Below are 23079 nucleotides of genomic sequence, written 5' to 3'. Positions count from 1 at the left end.
TGATTTTTTTTTCAATTTTTTGGAACTGCCAGTAAACTGAAAAATTAGTTATTTGCCAAGCTTTGCAAGCCTGGCTCACTACATTACTCCTGGGGGAATTCTGCACAACTGCACAATGCAGAATTTGTGCAGAAGTCCATGTTTCCCCACAGAATTGAGGCTGCATAGCTGCTGGGTGCCACTAGGGGCCACTGGACTCTGCAGAAGCCAGATTTGCAGTGAGCAGAGTGCCTAGCCCACTGGGGATGAAGGCTCATAAAGCTTTGGCTGCTTGGCTTAATCCTCATTCTCTTGGAGACAGGAGAGGTCCTGGGAGACCAAGCTCTGGCAAAGGGTGAAGAAGGGCAGGGCCACACTGCAACACATCCCCCAGCTGGACAGTAAAGAAGCTCGGGGGAGTAAAGGCTCTGGGGGTGCAGGTGTCTGGGCTGGGGGGTGCCCCATGGCTGGGCTCTGAGGGGAGGAGAGTGTGGGCATCTGGGATCTGGGGGTCCCACGCAGCCCGCTCCAACACCTCCCAACTGGAAGTGGGTTGTCATAGGGGTTTCTTTAACTCTCTACTCTTGGGAGAATTTTGTTGTTGTTGTCAGTATTGTTGACATACTTGTAGACAGGTATTTTGAAATAAATTACCAAAATAATTCAAACTGGAGTGATTATATTGTGCTATTTTGACAAGCAAAATATGCAGAATTTTGCAAAATTTTAAAATACTGTGTTCAGAATTTTTAATTTTTGGCACAGAATTCCCCCAGGAGTAGCACATGCACATCCCAAAGACCAGCTCCCTCCAGGCCTGCCAATGCTGCTATCCTCTCCTTTCCCACCAGGAGGCCTGCAAATGAGCCCCCTTTCAATGAGTCCTGGAACCACTCCTCCCCCTGCATGTATAGTAAAATGTGTAGGGTACTGGGGATGGTGAGGAGTGGGGAAGGGAGGAGGGGCTTCAGTTTCACTTCTCATCAATTGCAAGACCCTTCCATGCTCACACCAACAAAACTGTCCCCACAGGTGGCACATTTTTATGACTTGGAAAATCTCACCCCAGATCAGGATCCGAACAGGATCCTGCAGCAGGATATGAACCCTGGACTTCAGGAAAGCAGACTTCGACTCCCTCAGGGAACGGATGGCCAGGATCCCCTGGGGGACTAACTTGAAGGGGAAAGGAGTCCAGGAGAGCTGGCTGTATTTCAAGGAATCCCTGTTGAGGTTACAGGGACAAACCATCCCGATGAGTCGAAAGAATAGTAAATATGGCAGGCGACCAGCTTGGCTTAATGGTGAAATCCTAGCGGATCTTAAACATAAAAAAGAGGCTTACAAGAAGTGGAAGGTTGGACATATGACCAGGGAAGAGTATAAAAATATTGCTCAGGCATGTAGGAATGATATCAGGAGGGCCAAATCGCACCTAGAGCTGCAGCTAGCCAGAGATGTCAAGAGTAACAAGAAGAGTTTCTTCAGGTATGTTGGCAACAAGAAGAAAGCCAAGGAAAGTGTGGGCCCCTTACTGAATGAGGGAGGCAACCTAGTGACAGAGGATGTGGAAAAAGCTAATGTACTCAAGGCTTTTTTTGCCTCTGTCTTCACTAACAAGGTCAGCTCCCAGACTGCTGCGCTGGGCATCGCAAAATGGGGAAGAGATGGCCAGCCCTCTGTGGAGATAGAGGTGGTTAGGGACTATTTAGAAAAGCTGGACGTGCACAAGTCCATGGGGCCGGACGAGTTGCATCCGAGAGTGCTGAAGGAATTGGCGGCTGTGATTGCAGAGCCATTGGCCATTATCTTTGAAAACTCGTGGCGAACGGGGGAAGTCCCGGATGACTGGAAAAAGGCTAATGTAGTGCCCATCTTTAAAAAAGGGAAGAAGGAGGATCCTGGGAACTACAGGCCAGTCAGCCTCACCTCAGTCCCTGGAAAAATCATGGAGCAGGTCCTCAAAGAATCAATCCTGAAGCACTTGCATGAGAGGAAAGTGATCAGGAACAGCCAGCATGGATTCACCAAGGGAAGGTCATGCCTGACTAATCTAATCGCCTTTTATGATGAGATTACTGGTTCTGTGGATGAAGGGAAAGCAGTGGATGTATTGTTTCTTGACTTTAGCAAAGCTTTTGACACGGTCTCCCACAGTATTCTTGTCAGCAAGTTAAGGAAGTATGGGCTGGAAGAATGCACTATAAGGTGGGTAGAAAGCTGGCTAGATTGTCGGGCTCAACGGGTAGTTATCAATGGCTCCATGTCTAGTTGGCAGCCGGTATCAAGTGGAGTGCCCCAAGGGTAGGTCCTGGGGCCGGTTTTGTTCAATATCTTCATAAATGATCTGGAGGATGGTGTGGATTGCACTCTCAGCAAATTTGCGGATGATACTAAACTGGGAGGAGTGGTAGATACGCTGGAAGGGAGGGATAGGATACAGAAGGACCTAGACAAATTGGAGGATTGGGCCAAAAGAAATCTGATGAGGTTCAATAAGGATAAGTGCAGGGTCCTGCACTTAGGACGGAAGAACCCAATGCACAGCTACAGACTAGGGACCGAATGGCTAGGCAGCAGTTCTGCGGAAAAGGACCTAGGGGTGACAGTGGACGAGAAGCTGGATATGAGTCAGCAGTGTGCCCTTGTTGCCAAGAAGGCCAATGGCATTTTGGGATGTATAAATAGGGGCATAGCGAGCAGATCGAGGGACGTGATCGTTCCCCTCTATTCGACATTGGTGAGGCCTCATCTGGAGTACTGTGTCCAGTTTTGGGCCCCACACTTCAAGAAGGATGTGGATAAATTGGAGAGAGTCCAGCGAAGGGCAACAAAAATGATTAGGGGTCTGGAACACATGAGTTATGAGGAGAGGCTGAGGGAGCTGGGATTGTTTAGCCTGCAGAAGAGAAGAATGAGGGAGGATTTGATAGCTGCTTTCAACTACCTGAAAGGGGGTTCCAAAGAGGATGGCTCTAGACTGTTCTCAATGGTAGCAGATGACAGAAGGAGGAGTAATGGTCTCAAGCTGCAGTGGGGGAGGTTTAGATTGGATATTAGGAAAAACTTTTTCACTAAGAGGGTGGTGAAACACTGGAATGCGTTACCTAGGGAGGTGATTGAATCTCCTTCCTTAGAGGTTTTTAAGGTCAGGCTTGACAAAGCCCTGGCTGGGATGATTTAACTGGGAATTGGTCCTGCTTCGAGCAGGGGGTTGGACTAGATGACCTTCTGGGGTCCCTTCCAACCCTTATATTCTATGATTCTATGATTCTATGATCCCTGGCCTCAAAGTCCAAGGATCATTATATTGCTTCATCCCTCTTGCCCACCTGTCCCAGACTGTTCTGCCTTGCCAGCTGGGCCTGGATTTCAGCCCATGCAGGTGTGGGCAGAGAAAACGGCACATGTCCGGACCTGGTCTATGGTATGGGGATTAGGTCAGTGGATGTTTCTACTAAACAGAGAGTGGGGAACCTGCAATGTGCCCTAGCCAGCACCATGACAAAGGGGGAGACAGCCTGATTTTAAAATTGTTATTAGGGAAGCACACGGCACTGAGGCATGAACAGTAATGATCATACGAGCACTGCTGCACCCTGCTACCTCTGCAGGTTTGGCACCCCTGCCTGAACCTGGCCCCAAGGTGCAGCCAGTCTGCTGAACTCTGTGAGCATAAACCCTGTGAACCCAGAATAAAATCTATCTCGCTGTAGCTGGCAATTAGGAGCCGACTCCTGTTTTCTTTTTACAGAAACAATCAGAGCATGGGTGGCTGGGGTCATAAACCACTTTCTCTCCCCGTGCCAGGGCCAATCAGGAAGTTAGAGTTGCACTTGTGCAAACATTTGAGTGGGATTATGATCGGAAAAGTACTTCAGTCCACAGCTGCCCCACCGACTCCTGCTGTGCGTGATGTGGGTGAGCGAGTTAAGGTTAAATAGAAATTAACCACCCATGAACCTTTTTGTGGGTTTAAAACAATATGCTCACAATTGTGATCCTCATTATTTTGCATTTAAAGACAGCTTCTATGCTTTCCAGAAGCACCCGGTAAAAGATACTAGTGAAATATCAGCTGTTCTAATGGCCCGAGCTGAGACTAGTCTCTCCCAAGGAGAGTGGTGGAAACCACGCAACACGAGAAGTTTAAAGTCTGACCAGACAGAGCCCCGGAACAGGTATAATCTTGCACTGGTGTAACCCATTGGTGAGTGTGTTTTACAGGTCACCCTCTGTGCTGATCCATGAGAACATGAGTTGTTATCGTGCCTTCCCCTTTACCTATTAATTATGGATCCATAGATCAAGCTGTAACAGACTGTGTTTGTTGTTTTTATAATAGGTCTGGGGGTCTCTGGTTCAGTCCCGAGAGTGGCAGCCAAGTGGCAGTTATTCAGACCTCCATAAGATGTACTGGATGCGCTAATTCATTCGCTAATATCCTATTTCTGGCCCTGCTTGCATTTCTGCCACTGAAGCAACTGGGCCCCTGCCCCACTCCGAAAATCAAATCGCTGCAGATTTAATTTGCCTTCATCACAGTTCTGCACAATCTACAGCAGTTAATTCAAGGGACAGGCTCCTCCAGATGCAAAATCCACAAGGGGCCAGAGAGCTTCTTGGATATGTGCATGTTTCAATAGGGGCATACTCCAAAGTAGCACCAGCAGGACCCCACTTAACAGCTTAGCAGTTAGCCAAAACAGCACCGAGAAGCCCTTGGACGTGCCATCACTTAAGGCCTGGTTCTCTGAGATGAGGAGCACCTTGCAATCATGGACTCCTGAGGGACTTGAGGACACTCAGGACCTTGCAGTTCAGCCCTTCTCTGATAGCATATGCAGCTGAAGTGATTTACCCTATCCCACCTAAAACTAACCTGGCCAGGAAATTCCAATACAACTTTGTTTCTTTTGGAAAATCAAAATAGTTCCTGGAGATATGGTGATTTTGCTGAAGTGCTGATGGAAGCTGCAACCCTGCCTGCCAGATGGGTTTCAAAATCTGTCTGGTTTCCAGTCAGCTCGCCCACTCAGCTGCCGGCTGGGGAGCCGAGGCTTCTGGATCTATGGTTCTAAGGATGTCTTCCATGTGGAGTGCCCCAGGGGTCCAGAGAGGAGCAGGGCTGATCCATGCCAGCAGGGGGCATACAACACACACATACACACACACACATACACTCACAGACACTGTCACCCTCCTCCACCTCTTATCTGGCCTATCTCAGAGGTACTGACCAAGAAGTTTCCAATGGCCCTCAGAGGGTTGCTCCCTGCCTGTCGTGGAGAATTTAAAAAAATTTGAAATATTAAAATCCTACACAAAATAGTTTAAATTACTTTTCTCCACCCAGCTCTACTGCTGACCATGACACACCAACAATCAGGCAAGTTTTCTGGCTCAGTTTTGCAGTTCCAAGAAGCATATATGACACATGACATAACCTTCTGGTACAAATCAGAGATGGGGATTGCTTGTCCAGAGTTTTAATCCTGTGGGAATCCTACTTCCAAGACCAATTTGTGCTTAGTTTACTTACAAAATGGAGCTGAGGCCGTAGGCTGGATTTTAATCTTCTTGGTGTGGATTATTAATTCTTTCAGGCAGGGACTGTTTCTTTACTTGAAATGCAAAGACCCAGGCTTTCCGAGGCTGATATATTCAGGTGTTAAATATTAATAATATTAATTGTGACTCTGCCACAAAGGACTGTTTTTCCTTGGGCAAGTTGCTTAACCTCTCCATGTCTTGGTTTGCCCATCTGTAAAATGTGGACAATGATTCTTAACAATTTTGCAACGTTGTGGTGAGAATTAACTAGAGTACAAACCATTAAGGAGTTCTTATTTGCCAGTCTTGACTACCAATTACCAATCTCCAATTCTAATTCCCGGGGGTAAAGGTAATAATCTCAGATATCACTGTGTTTTATAACTGTTGTCTTTGTAATGGTAGATGCTGTAACTAATGTTTGAACAGTACTTTGAAGACAGGAAGTACTTAAAGTGTTAGGTATTATTATACAAGACACAAAAAGAACACACATGGATTTTCATATTCTAGATTGAGTTTGTAATGCTGATGGTTAGAAAATCAGGTTTTGATTTGGAAACAGTGCAGTTTTGATCTGGAGTCACTGAGGCCTTGTTTTCATAGAATCATAGAAGATTAGGGTTGGAAGAGGCCTCAGGAGGTCATATACTCTAACCCCCTGCTCAAAGCAGGACCAACACCAACTAAATCAACCCAGCCAGGGCTTTGTCAAGCTGGGCCTTAAAAACCTCTAAGGATGGAGATTCCACCACCTCTCTAGGTAACTCATTCCAGTACTTCACCACCCTCCTAGTGAAATAGTTTTTTCCTAATATCCAACCTAGACCTATCTCACTATAACTTGAAACCATTGTTCCTTGTTCTGTCATCTGCCACCACTGAGAACAGCCGAGCTCCATCGTCTTTGGAACCCCCTTCAGGTAGTTGAAGGCTGCTGTCACATCCGCACCCCCCCCCACACACACTCTTCTCTTCTGCAGACTAAATAAGCCCACTTCCCTCACCTCTCTTCATAAGTCATGTGCCCCAGCCCCCTAATAATTTTAATTGCCCTCGGCTGGACTCTCTCCAATTTGTCCACATCCTTTCTGTGGTGGGGGGCACAAAACTGGACGCAATACTCGAGATGTGGCCTCACCAGTGCCGAATAGAGGGGAATAATCACTTCCCTCGATCGGCTTAGCCCATTGGCCCCCAGCCTGTGGCATTGCATGGGATTCTTCTGTCCTAAATGCAAGACTATGCACTTGTCCTTATTGAACCGCATCAGATTTCTTTTAGCCCAATCCTCCAATTTGTCTAGGTTACTCCGGACGCTATCCCTACCCTCCAGCGTATCTACCTCTCCCTTCAGCTTAGTATCATTTGCGAACTTTCTGAGGGTGCAAACCATCACATCATCCAGATCATTAATGAAGATGTTGAACAAAACCAGCCCCAGGACAGATCCCTGGGGCAGGACACTTGATACCGGCTGCCAACTAGACATTGAGCCATTGATCGCTACCCACTGAGCCCAACGATCTAGCCAGCTTTCTATCCACCTTGTAGTCTGTTCATCCAATTTGTATTTTTTTAACTTGATGGCAAGAATATTGTGGGAGACCATATCAAAAGCTTTCCTAAAATCAAGGTACATCACCTCCACCACTTTCCCCATATCCACAGTCAGTTATCTCATCATAGAAGGCAATCAGAGGATTAGGAGGAGGAGGAGATGGTATGATGGGATAACATGGTTTTGGTAATTAAATATTCATGGTAAATAGGCCCAATGGCCCAATGGCCTGTGATGGGTTTTTAGATGGGGTAAGATCCAAGTTACCCGGGAAAGAATTTTCTGTAGTATCTGGCTGATGAATCTTGCCCATATGCTCAGGGTTTAGCTGATCGCCATATTTGGGGTCGGGAAGGAATTTTCCTCCAGGGCAGATTGGAAGGCCCTGGAGGTTTTTCGCCTTCCTCTGTAGCATGGGGCACAGGTCACTTGCTGGAGGATTCTCTGCTCCTTGAGGTCTTCAAACTACAATTTGAGGACTTCAATAGCACAGATATAGGTGTGAGGTCTTTTTTAGGAGTGGTGGGTGAAATTCTGTGGCCTGCATTGTGCAGGAGGTCAGACTAGATGATCATAATGGTCCCTTCTGGCCTAAATATCTATGAATCTATGAATCTATGAATCTATGAATCAGGTTGGTCATGCATGACTTGCCCTTGGTGAATCCATGTTGACTGTTCCTGATCAACTTCCTCTCCTCCAAGTGCTTCAAAATGGATTTTCACCAGGAAAAATTGTGTGTTCTTAACTCAAGTACTTACTTTTCAGATGAGTTAACAGGTCAAGTTAAAGACTTAGGGGGAAGCCTGGTCTTTAACTCGACCTACTAACTCATATGAAAACAAAAACAGCCTTGTGTTCAGGGATTTTATTGTGTGTTCGCTAACTTGAGTTAAGAACATGAGTTTCTTTTTTCCCATGAAGACATGGCCAGGAGAGAAAGGACTTTCATTCTGTGACACGGATTGTACATAATCTTGTTCCTGACCACAATGCAGACTGAGAAATTGCAAGTTGGCAGAAGTCAATTCCTCAAACTGGAATTTGGTCAGATCATAGAGTTGATGTCCTTGTGGTTTTGTACTCGTAAAAATTAAATATGAATGTTGAAAAGGAACCGAGTGCGCACTCTGCACATAAACCATCTGTTAGTACGTTTATAGACCAAATTAAGATCTATATCTAGATCTAGATCTATAGCTAGCTAGATAGATAAATAGATAAACATAAATATAGATATAGATATAAAATCAGTCTAATTATGAATAGGAACATTTAATGAAATTTAAAATAAAATCAATGGATATTATTTGAAGTTTCATCTGCAGTGCAGTATTCTATCTACTCTATCAGTACTATTTTTTTTTGTATATATATATGCATCTGTCCATGTCTACATACCATAGCATCTGTGTATCTGCTATGATACTGTGATATCTGTCTGCCCTACCTACCTATAGTATCTTTCTACAAGCCAAGATTTTCACAAATGGGTAAAATGAGTGAGCTTATAGGTGCTCAGCAGCTTTTAAAATCAGTTATTTAGATGCCTTAATTTGGTCTTAAGCACCCAACTTTAGCCACCCAATTTTGAAATCTTGGCAGCATATCTATAGTAACTATCAATATCGTAATACTTAATTATGTTCTTATTGGGTATTGGATATCCCACAGCAACCACACTATGCTAAGTGCATGAGGAGTACAGAGAGAAACTCATTAGAAACTGAACACCCTGTGGTGAGGTAGGATGAGGAGGGAAGTCTGAATATTTTTGGTTCTTTTCTATATAGGCTCTTATATGGCCCTCATCACTGTAGGTGTCTTTGCTCCTTCCAGTACTGTATTAAGCAACATGACTACACATCTGCCATGTGAGTACAGGTGACGGTGACCTCTCTGTCCCCATGTTGTTTGTTATAGGAATAAGTAAGGTATGTCCTGTTCAGACCCAGATGATATTTTTCCACTGTAATTGTGTTTATCAGGTGTGATTTCATTGCCTTACATAAATTTACAATATTTTTCCTTCTCAGTTGTTTTGTGTGATTTGTTCAACACAATTTTTATGGTTTCAGTTTTTAGCCTTCTGTTGCAGGGTGCTGGTGCAAAAACACCTAATTAGCCCCTGCCCAGTCAGCTCCAATCAGGGGAAACAGATTGGGGCTGATGGAAAAGGCCTGATGCTGGCCTGAAGGTTGGCTACACCTGCTGGCCTGACAAGCCAAGGGCTATAAAGGCTGGGAGGGAGCCAGGGTGAAGTCAGTCAGTTGGGGGAAGGAACTGGAGGCCTCCTAGCTGAAGGCTGACTCTGCCTGTAAAAGAGGTTGAATAATCCTGTAAAGCTTGTAAATAGATAAACACTGGTGGTGGGATAACTGCAGGTAAATAAAGACATGGGTGTTGCACAACCCTGAAGCCTCTCTGAGCCTTATTGGGGGCAGCAAGTGGGCCTTAGGAAGAGGGGCGGGTTGTGGACCCTGTTACACGTGGGGGCTTGTCCGGGATCCTTTGCCAGAGACACAGTTTGGAGGGCACTCTGCAGTGGCTCACAGAGCAACATGAGGAGATGCAGAAGACACTGCAGTCCTTTCAGCAGTCCCACCAGCTGGAGAGGCCAGCTTTACTGGCTTGGCAGGCTGAGCAGCAATGGACTTTGCAGGACTTCATCAAGGAACAGGCAACAGTGCAGCGGCAGTCCTGCAGAAACTGATGAGTCCTGCAGGGGGAGATGGCCCCTGGCCCCTGCCCTCAGCATCTGTAAGATGGCCCTGGCAGATGAGCCGATGCCTTTTTGGGTACCTTTGAGTGGATGGCCCTGGGCACGGGATGGGACAGGACAACCTGGGCTGTGTGGCTAGCCCCATATCTTGCTGGAGAGGCACAGGCAGGGTATATGGCCCTGACAGATGCCCAGGCTAGGGACTATGACACAGTGAAGGCAGCGATCTTGGACCACCTGGGGCTTTCATCAGAGAAATACCGGCAAAAGTTTCAGGCAGCCCGGGGGGTATGTGGCCCCGGGCCTTCACCCAGAGATTGACGGACTGGGTGACACGGTGGTTGAGGCCTGCCGCCCAAACAGTGGAGCAGATAATGGATCAGGTGATCCTCAAACAATTTGTGCAGTGCCTCCCCGATAGCATGCAGGTCTGGGTGCGGCGACATCAGCCTGGCATTGTAGAAGCCACCGTCAAAAAGACAGAGGAGTATGCAGAGGCAAACTTCTCCCCGAGGGAGCATTGGACCCTGCGAGACGCAGAGGGAGGCAAGAAACTCCATGAGCACCCCACTGGGAAGCCGGTAGGCAAGCGATGGGAGGAGCACAAGGGAACCCCTAGCCGCCCGGGGCAGCTTGTGTGCTGGCACTGGACAGCGGGGCATAAGAGCCATGACTGCCCAGTGATGAACTGTGGGGTTGCTGAATTCTGTGGTTGGACCAAGGTTGGAGGACCAGAGGAAGAGGCGTGGAATAGCCACCATCCCCATGCGGGTGGGGAGAAAGCCCCAGAGGGGTCTAGTGGATACGGCCTCAGCCCGCTCCTCATACAGCGCTGCTTGGTGAAGCCGCATTGGCTTATCCCTGGAGAAAGGATGCTGGTGGAGTGCATCCACAGGGATGGGGAGTATTGTCCCATGGCCCAGATACCCCTGGAGGTGCAGGGAAGATTCGCCTGGAAGCGGGTGGGGGTAATAGAGGGGTTGCCCTACCCCGTGGTCCTGGGGTTGGATTGGAACCCTTCCCCAAAAGAGAAAGAGGGCACAGGGAGGAGACCAACAGAGAAAGCGGGAGAGAAGGACCTAGAGGGAGGGGGCCATTCCCCTATGGGGGTGGACCCTGGGAAAGGGGAGTCTCCACAACCTCAAGGGGAAAAAGAACAAACCCTAGACAACACAGCCAGGATCGGGACCCTACTGGAGGGACCGATGAAGGAACAAATGTCCCAGGACAGGACCAGCCGGGGAGGGAATCCCAGTGATAGAGGTAGAGAAGCTAAAGAAATATCAGAAGGTAGAAACCCAAAAGAGGGAGGCCCAAACTCCAAGAGGCAGAGGGCCTGAACCGGAGGCAGGGGGCAGACTCAGGGCAGTTGGCTCTGATCCGTCTCCCCCACCAGAGAAGGAAAGAGAGCGTCCAGGGTGACCTGCCTAAGGCTGCGACTGGTGTGATGACCTCTGGGCGGAGGTGGACTTGTGGGCAGGCCCACCCCCTACCCAATGCACCTTTTGTGGGTGGGGCATGCCAAAATCCCACAGGGTGGAGCCAGGGATTTCCCTTCACCCTCCCCCCCCCACTATCTTTCTGCAAGAAACTCAGCTGACTGGCTAGATGCATGTGGTGCAACAGTGAAAGACTCAACAGTTGAAAAAGTGAAGAACTCTCACCGCATTCAGAAAATTTGCATACATGGCTGATGAATGCACCAGTGCAAAGGACCTAGGGGTGACAGTGGACGAGAAGCTGGATATGAGTCAGCAGTGTGCCCTTGTTGCCAAGAAGGCCAATGGCATTTTGGGATGTATAAGTAGGGGCATAGCGAGCAGATCGAGGGACGTGATCGTTCCCCTCTATTCGACATTGGTGAGGCCTCATCTGGAGTACTGTGTCCAGTTTTGGGCCCCACACTTCAAGAAGGATGTGGATAAATTGGAGAGAGTCCAGCGAAGGGCAACAAAAATGATTAGGGGTCTGGAACATATGAGTTATGAGGAGAGGCTGAGGGAGCTGGGATTGTTTAGCCTGCAGAAGAGAAGAATGAGGGGGGATTTGATAGCTGTTTTCAACTACCTGAAAGGGGGTTCCAAAGAGGATGGCTCTAGACTGTTCTCAATGGTATCAGATGACAGAACGAGGAGTAATGGTCTCAAGTTACAGTGGGGGAGGTTTAGATTGGATATTAGGAAAAACTTTTTCACTAAGAGGGTAGTGAAACACTGGAATGCGTTACCTAGGGAGGTGGTAGAATCTCCTTCCTTAGAGGTTTTTAAGGTCAGGCTTGACAAAGCCCTGGCTGGGATGATTTAACTGGGAATTGGTCCTGCTTTGAGCAGGGGGTTGGACTAGATGACCTTCTGGGGTCCCTTCCAACCCTTATATTCTATGATTCTATGATTCTATGAAATGGTCATCAAGTATAAGTCTCTTTGTACATTATCTTGATGTCAGTGGTAAGCTAGTAATGCATTTCTAGATGCTCAAGTTATAGAAGACAGATTGGCTGCATCTGTGACAACCCATATCTTCCAAGAGTTAAATGCTTGTCAGTTGGACCCCAAACAGATGGCTGCTTGTGCATTGGATGGAGCTGCAAACTTCTCTGGAAGACATGGTGGAGCACAAGTTTTGCTCAGAGAAAAGTGTAACCCTAGTCTCTCCTATACACACTGCAGAGGACATCTACTCCAACTAGCGCTAGTACGAGCTGCAGACTCTTCAAAAGACATTTAAAAAGCTATAAATTTAATGTCTTCATTATTTTCTTTTTTCAGCAAGAGTCTAAAAAGATTGAATATCTTGGAAAATATAGAAGATACACTGGGATTGAAGTTCAGATTAGTCCAACATGGGAAATACCTCTAGCTTTCTCATGAGCAATCCTTGGCTGTTGTCTTAAAATTACTCCAGCCATTATTACTGGCTTTGAAAAGTATCTGCCAAGATAGGACGGATCTAAGTAGTGAGGCTGGTGGACTACTTTTGTTACTAATTTCAGAGAAGACTATTGCCATTCTCTCTCTTGTAAGTCTACTGTTGAAACCACTTGGGTCATTAAACAATCCAGGCATCTGCTACAACAGTAGTAGATCTTTGTTCAGCAATAGAAGCTACATTTGGATCAATCAGAGAGCTATCCATTGAAAAAGTACTGGAAGAAGCAAAGACTTCAGTCCAGAAGTTGACTAATGAAGGCATTTATATTGAATCCTTAAATGAAGAGGACAAGAAGTGTTTGTTAAGACAACTGAAAAAGTACACAGACTTGATTCTTAAAAATCTACAATAGCGACTTCTTGATTCTACTCAACCTCTACGTAGCTTTTACAGATCCCTGTCTTATAAAACACTGACAGTTGAGTGGAGTGAGGCGCTACCAGCAATGGGGCTGCCATGTGCTCAGGACAGAATAGAGAATTTGAACAGAGAGTGGAATATCATATGACAAATGAATGAAGATTTGACTTCAACTTCTTTTTTTATCACTAGTGGCTCAACCCAATCTTTGTGCTATGTTTCCTGGGCTGAAAGAAGTAGAAATTCATCTCTTGCTACTCCCAGTCACAATGGCTACAGTTGAACATTCTTTTTCATCATTGAATAAAATTTTGTGTTTTGAAAGAAGTCGCCTTCTGCCTGATCATGTGAATGAACTAATGAACATATCAATTGAAGGAATGGAAGTACCGGACACACGAGAAGCCACCAAAGATGAATGCATTGTATCAAGAAGTTCATTAAAATTATAACAAGAAACCAAGAAGGATGTAGATGTAGTGTTTCATAGAAGGCTTGAGTAGCCAACTTTAATTTGTGTGATGATTTTAAAATCTAATAAAATGGTCATGAAACATTTTTCAGTTTTTACTATGGTGCCATACAGCCTGCCTTCACCCTCACGGTCTCACCCCTCATCGGCCCCTGTAAATTTGAACCCCACCCCCCCATTTCAATTCCTGGGGAAAACACTGGGTGGAGTCCAGGGACCATCCCACTGGGCAGGGAGGGCACCCCCAGAGTAAAACCCCAGGCCGAGGAAAGCGGGGCCGAGAAGATCAGGCTTGGCATCGGCTTAAGGGGGGAGGTATGTAGCAGGTTGCTGGTGCAAAAGCACCTAATTAGCCCCTGCCCAGTCAGCAACAAACAGGGGAAACAGATTGGGGCTGATCGAAAAAGCCTGATGCTGGCCTGAGGATTGGCTACACCTGCTGGCCTGACAAGCCAAGGGCTATAAAGACTGGGGAGGGAGCCAGAAGCCAGGGGGGCAGCCAGGGAGAAGTCGGTGGGTCGGGGAGGGAACTGGAGGCCTCCTAGCTGAAGGCTGACTCTGCCTGTAAAAGAGATTGAATAATCCTGTAAAGCTTGTAAATAGATAAACACTGGTGGTGGGATAACTGCAGGTAAATAAGGACACAGGTGTTGCACAACTCTGAAGCCTCTCTGAGCCTTATTGGGGGCAGCAAGTGGGCCCCAGGAAGAGGGGCAGGTCATGGACCCTGTTACACTTTCTTACAAAAAATAAACCTCCCATCCCATCCACTGAAAACAGCAGCTGCTGAACATAATCATATGAACCACCCATGCAGTAATCTGTATGTATGGAATGGGAAGCAGAGCACCATAGTGTTCACCAAAAATGGATAATTCCCTAGGGTGGAATTCAACCCCACTCCCATCCCCCAAAAGCCTGAATAATCAGGCTTTAGAGAAGAGAATCACATGCAGTGCATTGGAGGATACAGAATCCATGCCCTGACCTACAGGCAGAATTCTGAGTAGCTCCAGCATCACACCAGAGGCAGAAGGCCACTTAAGCACTTTGATGTGAAAAGTCCTAGGTATTTAAGGAATCCAATATGACTTACCTTACAGCATCTTTAATAAAAGTACTGCTGAGTGCAGAAGGAATAGGGATCACAAGCAGCTAGCCATCATGCAGAATCACGAGAGCCATGGTAAACATTTGTGACCCATAAGCAAAATCTACCCCTATTGCTTCTTCCCTGATTCCTATTCTTATCTCCTCTGTCCTCTAACCCACACCATTGATTTATCTCCCTTTTCTGTCACCCCTCCTCTCTTTGGCATTCACAGTACTCAGTTGCTATCCTACACTAGCATATATATGTATACATACACACACACTACCAGGCTTAGCCATCACATATCTGCCTAGCTTGGAGATTGAAAACAACTTTTCAGGCCTGATCCTAAGAGGTGCTCACCACCTGCCACTCAGTGGGAATTGCAGGACTCAGCACCTTTTATATAAGGGAATGTAGTCAACATTAAACTCATTAATAAATCCTTAACTGGGTTAATGATAAATGAGAAATGGATGGGGAGTCAGGAAATCCTGGATTCCCAGCCTGGTTCAGCCACTGGACTCATTGTGTGTCCTTAGACAAGCGTCTTAACTTTTCCATATTCTATTTTCCTCAACTGTAAAATGAGAATAGTGTTACACTATTGAACTAGCTGGTGTCTCACCACTGCCTTCTATTGGGTAGAATCAGAACTGCTTAGCTGCATATTGTAAACCTTATACCGCTACAAGCAATTCTCCTTTATCACACATGGTTGGGGCCTGGGCTTTTGGTGCGAGAGGATGCAGTGAAGTGAAGTGACACCTTGAAGTTCTATGTGGACATTGAATTGTTATCTAGATCAGCTTCAGGTCACAGTGCTCTTGTGTGGACTAGTTAGTGTTTGCACTGTACTTTGAAGATGACAGGAGCATAAGGGGTTTGGGATACTTTGGAATGAAAGGTGCTATTTATAGCATATTACAATAAATTAAAAAAAACCCAAAACCCAAACCAAAAAACAACCCATGTTACTGGAATGTCCAGGCTGACCTGTTAATCTCTGCTCTTGTCTCTCTTAGATTGTAAACTTGTTGAGGCACAGAACATGTCTTACTCTGTATTAGTAAAGCACTGTATTATTGTTTGGCACTATACACATGATTTTTAATAATAATTTTAATGATTTTAATAATGCATTGGTATTATTAAATACCTAGCACTTCTGTTTGTATAGCTCACAGGTAAGTAAGCATTGTTCTCTGTATTTTTCAGATGGGGAAATGGAGACACAGAGAGGTGATATGACTAAAGCATCACTTAGTCACATGTTGTGTGACATGAGTTCCCAAGCAACAAACACAAAGAAGCAGCACCAAAATGAGGCCACAGTAAATAGCTTTTATCAACAAATGGATAATGAACTGCCTGAGGCTGAATCAGAAGCTTCTCCAGACAACAAACAGTGCTCAGTAAACATGGGGGCCCTGGGGTCTGGTGGGCGAGGGAAACCTGGACTAACTTCTAATACAGATTCTGGCACCCACTTGCTGCATGACCTTGGGCAAGTCCTTCCCTTGATAGTGCTGCAGTTTCCCCTCCTGTGAAGTGCTATGGGTTAAAAGGAGCTATATGCTGTCAGAGCAAATTATTGTTACAGTAACTTCACCTCCAGCTCCTGGGATTGATGCTAAGTCTCTGTGCTGTGTCAAAGATGCTGTTGCACAAAAAATACTGAAGTTCATAGAGGGCATGTTAGCCCATGACACTGTAGACTAGTTTCATTGTCTGCACAGACCCAAATTAAAGCCATTTGCCAGTCTGGATAAGCTTGGGGTCACCAGACAGGAACAATTTACTCTGGGAGTGAATAGAATCACAGACTATCAGGGTTGGAAGGGACCTCAGGAGGTCATCTAGTCCAACCCCCTGCTCAAAGCAGGACCAATTCCGGGCCCAGATCCCTAAATGGCCCCCTCAAGGATTGAGCTCACAACCCTAGGTTTAGCAGGCCAATGCTCAAACCACTGAGCTATCCCTCCCCCCAGCTGATAGGAGAGCATACAGCAGACTTACTATAATAGCTGACACCCCAGGCCAAATCCTGAGAGACACTGAGCACCTTCCTCTCTTGCTGACTTCCAACGGAGCTGCAAGTTCTCAGCGCCAATCAGGATTTGGCCCTCCCTCTGGGAAGAAGTGTGAATTAGCATCACTCACCTTCACCTTGCTCACTCTTGGGTCAAGCATTAGAGAAACTGCCAAGAGCATGACACTGCTGTGGATGGAGGAGCTGAATTCTGCCCAGGAGCTGCCTACTGAGGAATGATGTCCATATTCCACGTACTTTAATTGACTTCAAGATGCTGCTTGGAATGATGTTCACTGGTATAATTGACTGCAGCAAGGGGTGAGCTCTCAAACAAGCTGCTCAGAGTTGTGTTCAGTGTCCATGGCAACACACGGCAGTTGTAAGGAGCGTATGTGGCCAGGATAACTCCATAAAGTCAGGTAAAGAAGCAGGGAGTGAATAAGAAAGTCTATTGTAATCATGCCACCCCAAAAGCAAGATACAAACTGCTATCAAGTCCTGTCCACGGGGAGCTGCATGTCATTCTGTTAGAGCCAATGGATCACGAGAGGTAAGGCAGACTCATAGTTACATCAGGTAGCTGTGACCTAGGGAACTCATTTCTATATTTAGCTCTGACATTGACTTGCTCTGCATCTTTGGACAAGTTGCTTAAGTTTAAATTTCCAAGTGTCTACTAATCTTGGTGCCCAACTTTACAGAGACTAGTGGGCACTTTTTTAAACATTTGCCCTAAATTATCAAGCAGGGAGAACTGGAGGTCCTGGCAAAGTCAGGGAATTATGATGTGACTGGAATAACGGAGACTTGGTGGGATAACTCGCATGACTGGAGTACTGTCATGGATGGGTATAAACTGTTCAGGAAGGACAGGGAGGCCAGAAAAGGTGGGGGAGTTGCACTGTATGTAAGGGAGCAGTATGACTGCTCAGAACTCAAGTATGAAACTGCAGAAAAACCTGAGAGTCTCTGGATTAAGTTTAGAAGCCTGAGCAACAAGGGTGATGTCATGGTGGGAGTCTGCTATAGACCACCGGAACAGGGGGATGAGGTGGACGAGGCTTTCTTCCGGCAAGTCGCAGAAGCTACTAGATCGCACGCCCTGGTTCTCATGGGCGACTTCAATCATCCTGATATCTGCTGGGAGAGCAATACAGCGGTGTACAGACAATCCAGGAAGTTTTTGGAAACTGTAGGGGACAATTTCCTGGTGCAAGTACTGGAGGAACCAACTAGGGGCGGAGCTTTTCTTGACCTCCTGCTCACAAACCGGGAAGAATTAGTAGGGGACGCAAAAGTGGATGGGAACCTGGGAGGCAGTGACCATGAGATGATCGAGTTCAGGATCCTGACACAAGGAAGAAAGGAAAGCAGCAGAATACAGACCCTGGACTTCAGAAAAGCAGACTTTGACTCCCTCAGGGAACTGATGGGCAAGATCCCCTGGGAGAATAACATGAGGGGGAAAGGAGTCCAGGAGAGCTGGCTGTATTTTAAAGAATCCTTATTGAGGTTAGAGGGACAAACCATCCCGATGTGTCGAAAGAATAGTAAATATGGCAGGCGACCAGCTTGGCTTAACAGTGAAATCCTTGCTGATCTTAAACACAAAAAAGAGGCTTGCAAGAAGTGGAAGATTGGACAAATGACCAGGGATGAGTATATAAATATTGCCCGGGCATGTAGGAATGAAATCAGGAAGGCTAAATCACACCTGGAGTTGCAGCTAGCGAGGGATGTTAAGAGTAATAAAAAGGGTTTCTTCAGGTATGTTGGCAATAAGAAGAAAGCCAAGGAAAGTGTGGGCCCCTTACTGAATGAGGGAGGCAACCTAGTGACAGAGGATGTAGAAAAAGCTAATGTACTCAATGCTTTTTTTGCCTCTGTCTTCACGAACAAGGTCAGCTCCCAGACTACTGCACTGCGCAGCACAGCATGGGGAGGAGGTGGCCAGCCCTATGTGAAGGAAGAAGTGGTTCGGGACTATTTAGAAAAACTGGACGTGCACAAGTCCATGGGGCCAGATGCTTTGCATCCGAGAGTGCTAAAGGAATTGGCGGATGTGATTGCAGAGCCATTGGCCATTATCTTTGAAAACTCATGGCGATCGGGGGAAGTCCCGGAAGACTGGAAAAAGGCTGATGTAGTGCCCATCTTTAAAAAAGGGAAGAAGGACGATCCTGGGAACTACAGGCCAGTCAGCCTCACCTCAGTCCCCAGAAAAATCATGGAGCATGTCAGCAAGGAATCAATTCTGAAGCACTTAGACGAGAGGAAAGTGATCAGGAACAGTCAGCATGGATTCACCAAGGGAAAGTCATACCTGACTAATCTAATTGCCTTCTATGATGAGATAACTGGTTCTGTGGATGAAGGGAAAGCAGTGGACACGTTATTCTCCGACTTTAGCAAAGCTTTTGACACGGTCTCCCACAGTATTCTTGTCAGCAAGTTAAAGAAGTATGGGCTGGTTGGATGCACTATAAGGTGAGTAGAAAGTTGGCTAGATTGTTGGGCTCAACGGGTAGTGATAAATGGCTCCATGTCTAGTTGGCAGCCGGTATCTAGCGGAGTGCCCCAAGGGTCGGTCCTGGGGCTGGTTTTGTTCAATATTTTCATTAATGATCTGGAGGATGGTGTGGATTGCACCCTCAGCAAGTTTACGGATGACACTAAACTGGGGGGAGTGGTAGATATGCTGGAGGGTAGGGATAGGATACAGAGGGACCTAGACAAATTGGAGGATTGGGCCAAAAGAAATCTGATGAGGTTCGACAAGGACAAGTGCAGAGTCCTGCACTTAGGACAAAAGAATGCCATACACCACTGCAGACTAGGGACCGAATGGCTAGGCAGCAGTTCTGCAGAGAAGGACCTAGGGGTTACAGTGGACGAGAAGCTGGATATGAGTCAACAGTGTGCCCTTGTTGCCAAGAAGGCCAATGGCATTTTGGGGTGTATAAGTAGGGGCATTGCCAGCAGATCGAGGGACATGATCGTTCCCCTCTATTCGACATTGGTGAGGCCTCATCTGGAGTACTGTGTCCAGTTTTGGGCCCCACACTACAAGAAGGATGTGGATAAATTGGAGAGAGTCCAGCGAAGGGCAACAAAAATTATTAGGGGTCTGGAACATATGACTTATGAGGAGAGGCTGAGGGAACTGGGATTGTTTAGTCTACGGAAGAGAAGAATGAGGGGGGATTTGATAGCTACTTTTAACTACCTTAAAGGTGGATCCAAAGAGGATGGATCTAGACTATTCTCAGTGATAGCAGATGACAGGACAAGGAGTAATGGTCTCAAGTTGCAGTGGGGGAAGTTTAGGTTGGATATTAGGAAAAACTTTTTCACTAGGAGGGTGGTGAAACACTGGAATGCGTTACCTAGGGAGGTGGTGGAATCCCCTTCCTTAGAAGTTTTTAAGGTCAGGCTTGACAAAGCCCTGGCTGGGATGATTTAGTTGGGATTGGTCCTGCTCTGGGCAGGGGGTTGGACTAGATGGCCTCCAGAGGTCCCTTCCAACTCTGTTATTCTATGATTCTATGATCTGTGCCTCAGTTTTCTCATCTGTACAATGGGGATAATAACCGCCACCTACCTTATAGATGAGTTGTGAGGCTCAGTTCATTCAAGTGTTCTGGACTCTTTACCTGGCAGAGACTGTGGACATGCCAAATACTAGTATCACCATCACTGGAATTCTGCCAGAAGCATACAGCATATCTAGCTGGAAGATGTGAAAATGATTTGCAGGCTACATTACTTCCAGCTGGGAACAAAGACATAGAGAGACGCTTTGTCTGTACCAGAAAAGATGCACCAGTTTTAACAAGATTGATTTAAATGAATTTAGTTAAACCTATGCAACCCGTACAGTACATACATAATCTGGTTTAACTCGGTTTTAAATTATTTTAGATTAAGTCAGTGTAACTGTAAACTCACTGAGGCATAAAATCCAATTTTATCTGTACTGTATAAACAGCCAGACTCTTGTGTATAGGCAGCAGCTATACTAGATCAGGGAAGGCTAAGCCTCCCTTGGTGCAGCTGCCGCTGCTGGACTCAGGTTTTGACAGTTTGTGAGTGCTGGGCTTCTGCCAGAGGAAGATTTTGCTTATTATTATGCGCCATGCAAGTTCTGGGGTGACTGAGGAGATGGTATCTTCTATTCAGCTTCCTGGCTTCATTGGTAATCTCCCTGGGCTCAAGAGAGATTACTGATGAGCCCAGGAAACTGATTAGCGGATACCGCCCCCTCAGCAGACCCAGAACCTGCATGGTGCATATAAAATGTTCAACGTGCTTCTGGAAGAGCTTTTGCTTTTCCCGTCAGGCATCTCGGGAGGGCAGGCACAGCATGGCTTGTTTCCCATTCAGGAGCTGGGGCCGGCCCGGGGCTTGGGCCATCTGGTATGATTGGGGTGGCTCAGGGCAGCCTGGGCCTCCTCCAGCTGTGTGTCTGCAGCAGATAGATTCATTATGTTTATGACCCCAGCACTATCATTTTTCCTTCCATACCTCCATAACCTCTCACTTTTTTTCTCTTCCCTAACTTCATAATCCTCGAGACAGTTTCAACTATAAGTCAAATAAATGATGTGTTGCATTATTTGTTCATTTGTTAGGTTTTACTAGCTCAGGTAGCTGGAGAACTTAAGATAAAAGGCACTATATAAGAACAAAGTGTGAACTGTTATGAGTCCATAACCTCAATGACCTATACCCTATTTTTGCCTCCTCCTAATTTACAGCAAAAGTTTTGACCTGAAATTTCTCTGTTATGCTGATTATTATTGGAAATTATGTGCGTGGCACGGTAAATTTGCACAGCACTTTACAAATATAGATAAAGCAGTGTTGCCCTCCCAGAAGAGTTTACAGTCGACACATAGAAGACATAGAACAAGTTCCAGACAAGAGATGTGAGGGGATTATTAATGAAAGCAGACACAAAGAAAGGATTACTAGATGAGGTGGGAGGAGAGAGACGGCATTTTCAGATGAAGAAAGGGAAATGACATCCCTGGTTTGCAGGGCAGCATGACTGTGAAGCTGAGAGAAAAAATGGCAGCAGAAATGTAGATGGTGCAAGATTATTTAAGGTTTATAGATGAAGATGTGGTGCCTGAATCCGATGCACTATTTATACTGCTTGCTGAGTTTGTGTGTGTCACACATCTGGACGAAGGAGACTAGGCAATTTCACATTGTTTCTTGTCATTATCAGGTTCCCTTGTACTAGCAAAGTGTTATGAAGTGTGACAAACATGTGTTTGAAATATATATTTCCACTGGAGCGTGTATAAAGTGGAGCATTTCTTTTGAAGTTTTATAAAAAACTTGACAGTCAGTCTATCTGTCTATTTTCATCATAGACTCCAACCTCTTGCCAAGTAGTAACACCAGAAATTACAATAAAATTTTCTCTCTCCCTCCAGCCATCTTCAAAACTGACATTGCAATGGCAATTGCAGATCTCCTGACTTTGGAGTGGTTTATTTGTTTTATTTATTTAATGTATGTATTTTTGACTCTACTTCTCCGTTATCATTTTTACAGGAATCATATTTTCTGCCTTATTGAAGTTCTGTGGCTGTTAGTGAACTGTTTAACTCTGTACACCATGAAAGTGTGCTACAAAATAAAGTTTAATTGCAAACTAACAGAACAACATAATCCCCCACGGGCAGCTATTGAAACCATCAACTGTAACTTAGCCACTTATTAAGTAAATCAGGGAGCTGTTATACAATGGAGCAGCTAGATCTGGCTGAAAGCCAGCTAATAATAACAATAGTTAGTCCCTAACAAACTAATTTAGATTAAATCTCAGGGAAAACTTCCTAACTGTAAGTGCAGTAGGACAATGGAACAGACAGCTTAGGGAGATTGTGGAAGCTTCTTCACTGGTGGTTTTCAAAAGGAGACTGCAAAGCCATCTGTCTTGGATGGTTTAAACACAACAAATTATGCATCTTGGCAGGGGGGTAGACTAGATGACCCTTGTGGTCCCTTCTAACCCTATGATTCTAATACTATGTCAGGAAATATATAGGAACAAATCTGAAATTAACTGTGTCTGTACTGTGTCTGTGGAGGATTACATCAGTTTCATCCAGGGTTAAAAACTGAATATCCGGAGAAGGTACAATCCCAGGATAAAATCTGAGAGGAGGTTAATATAACAATAAAGTATTATTATTAATATATTATGTGTGAAATTGCATACATGAACTAATAGTCCAGGAAAAGACAGCGGGCCTGATTCTCTGCCCTACACTTTTTGCCATTATTTACACCAGTACACAGTGAGTATAAAACACTGCCATTTAGATTTGGTAGTTTATTAACCCCTGTTTCTACTGGT

This window comes from Caretta caretta, chromosome 1 (assembly GCF_965140235.1).
Source record: "Caretta caretta isolate rCarCar2 chromosome 1, rCarCar1.hap1, whole genome shotgun sequence".
NCBI lineage: Eukaryota > Metazoa > Chordata > Testudines > Cheloniidae > Caretta > Caretta caretta.
The sequence above is the reverse complement of the archived record's forward strand: the minus strand, read 5'-3'. Positions refer to the sequence as shown.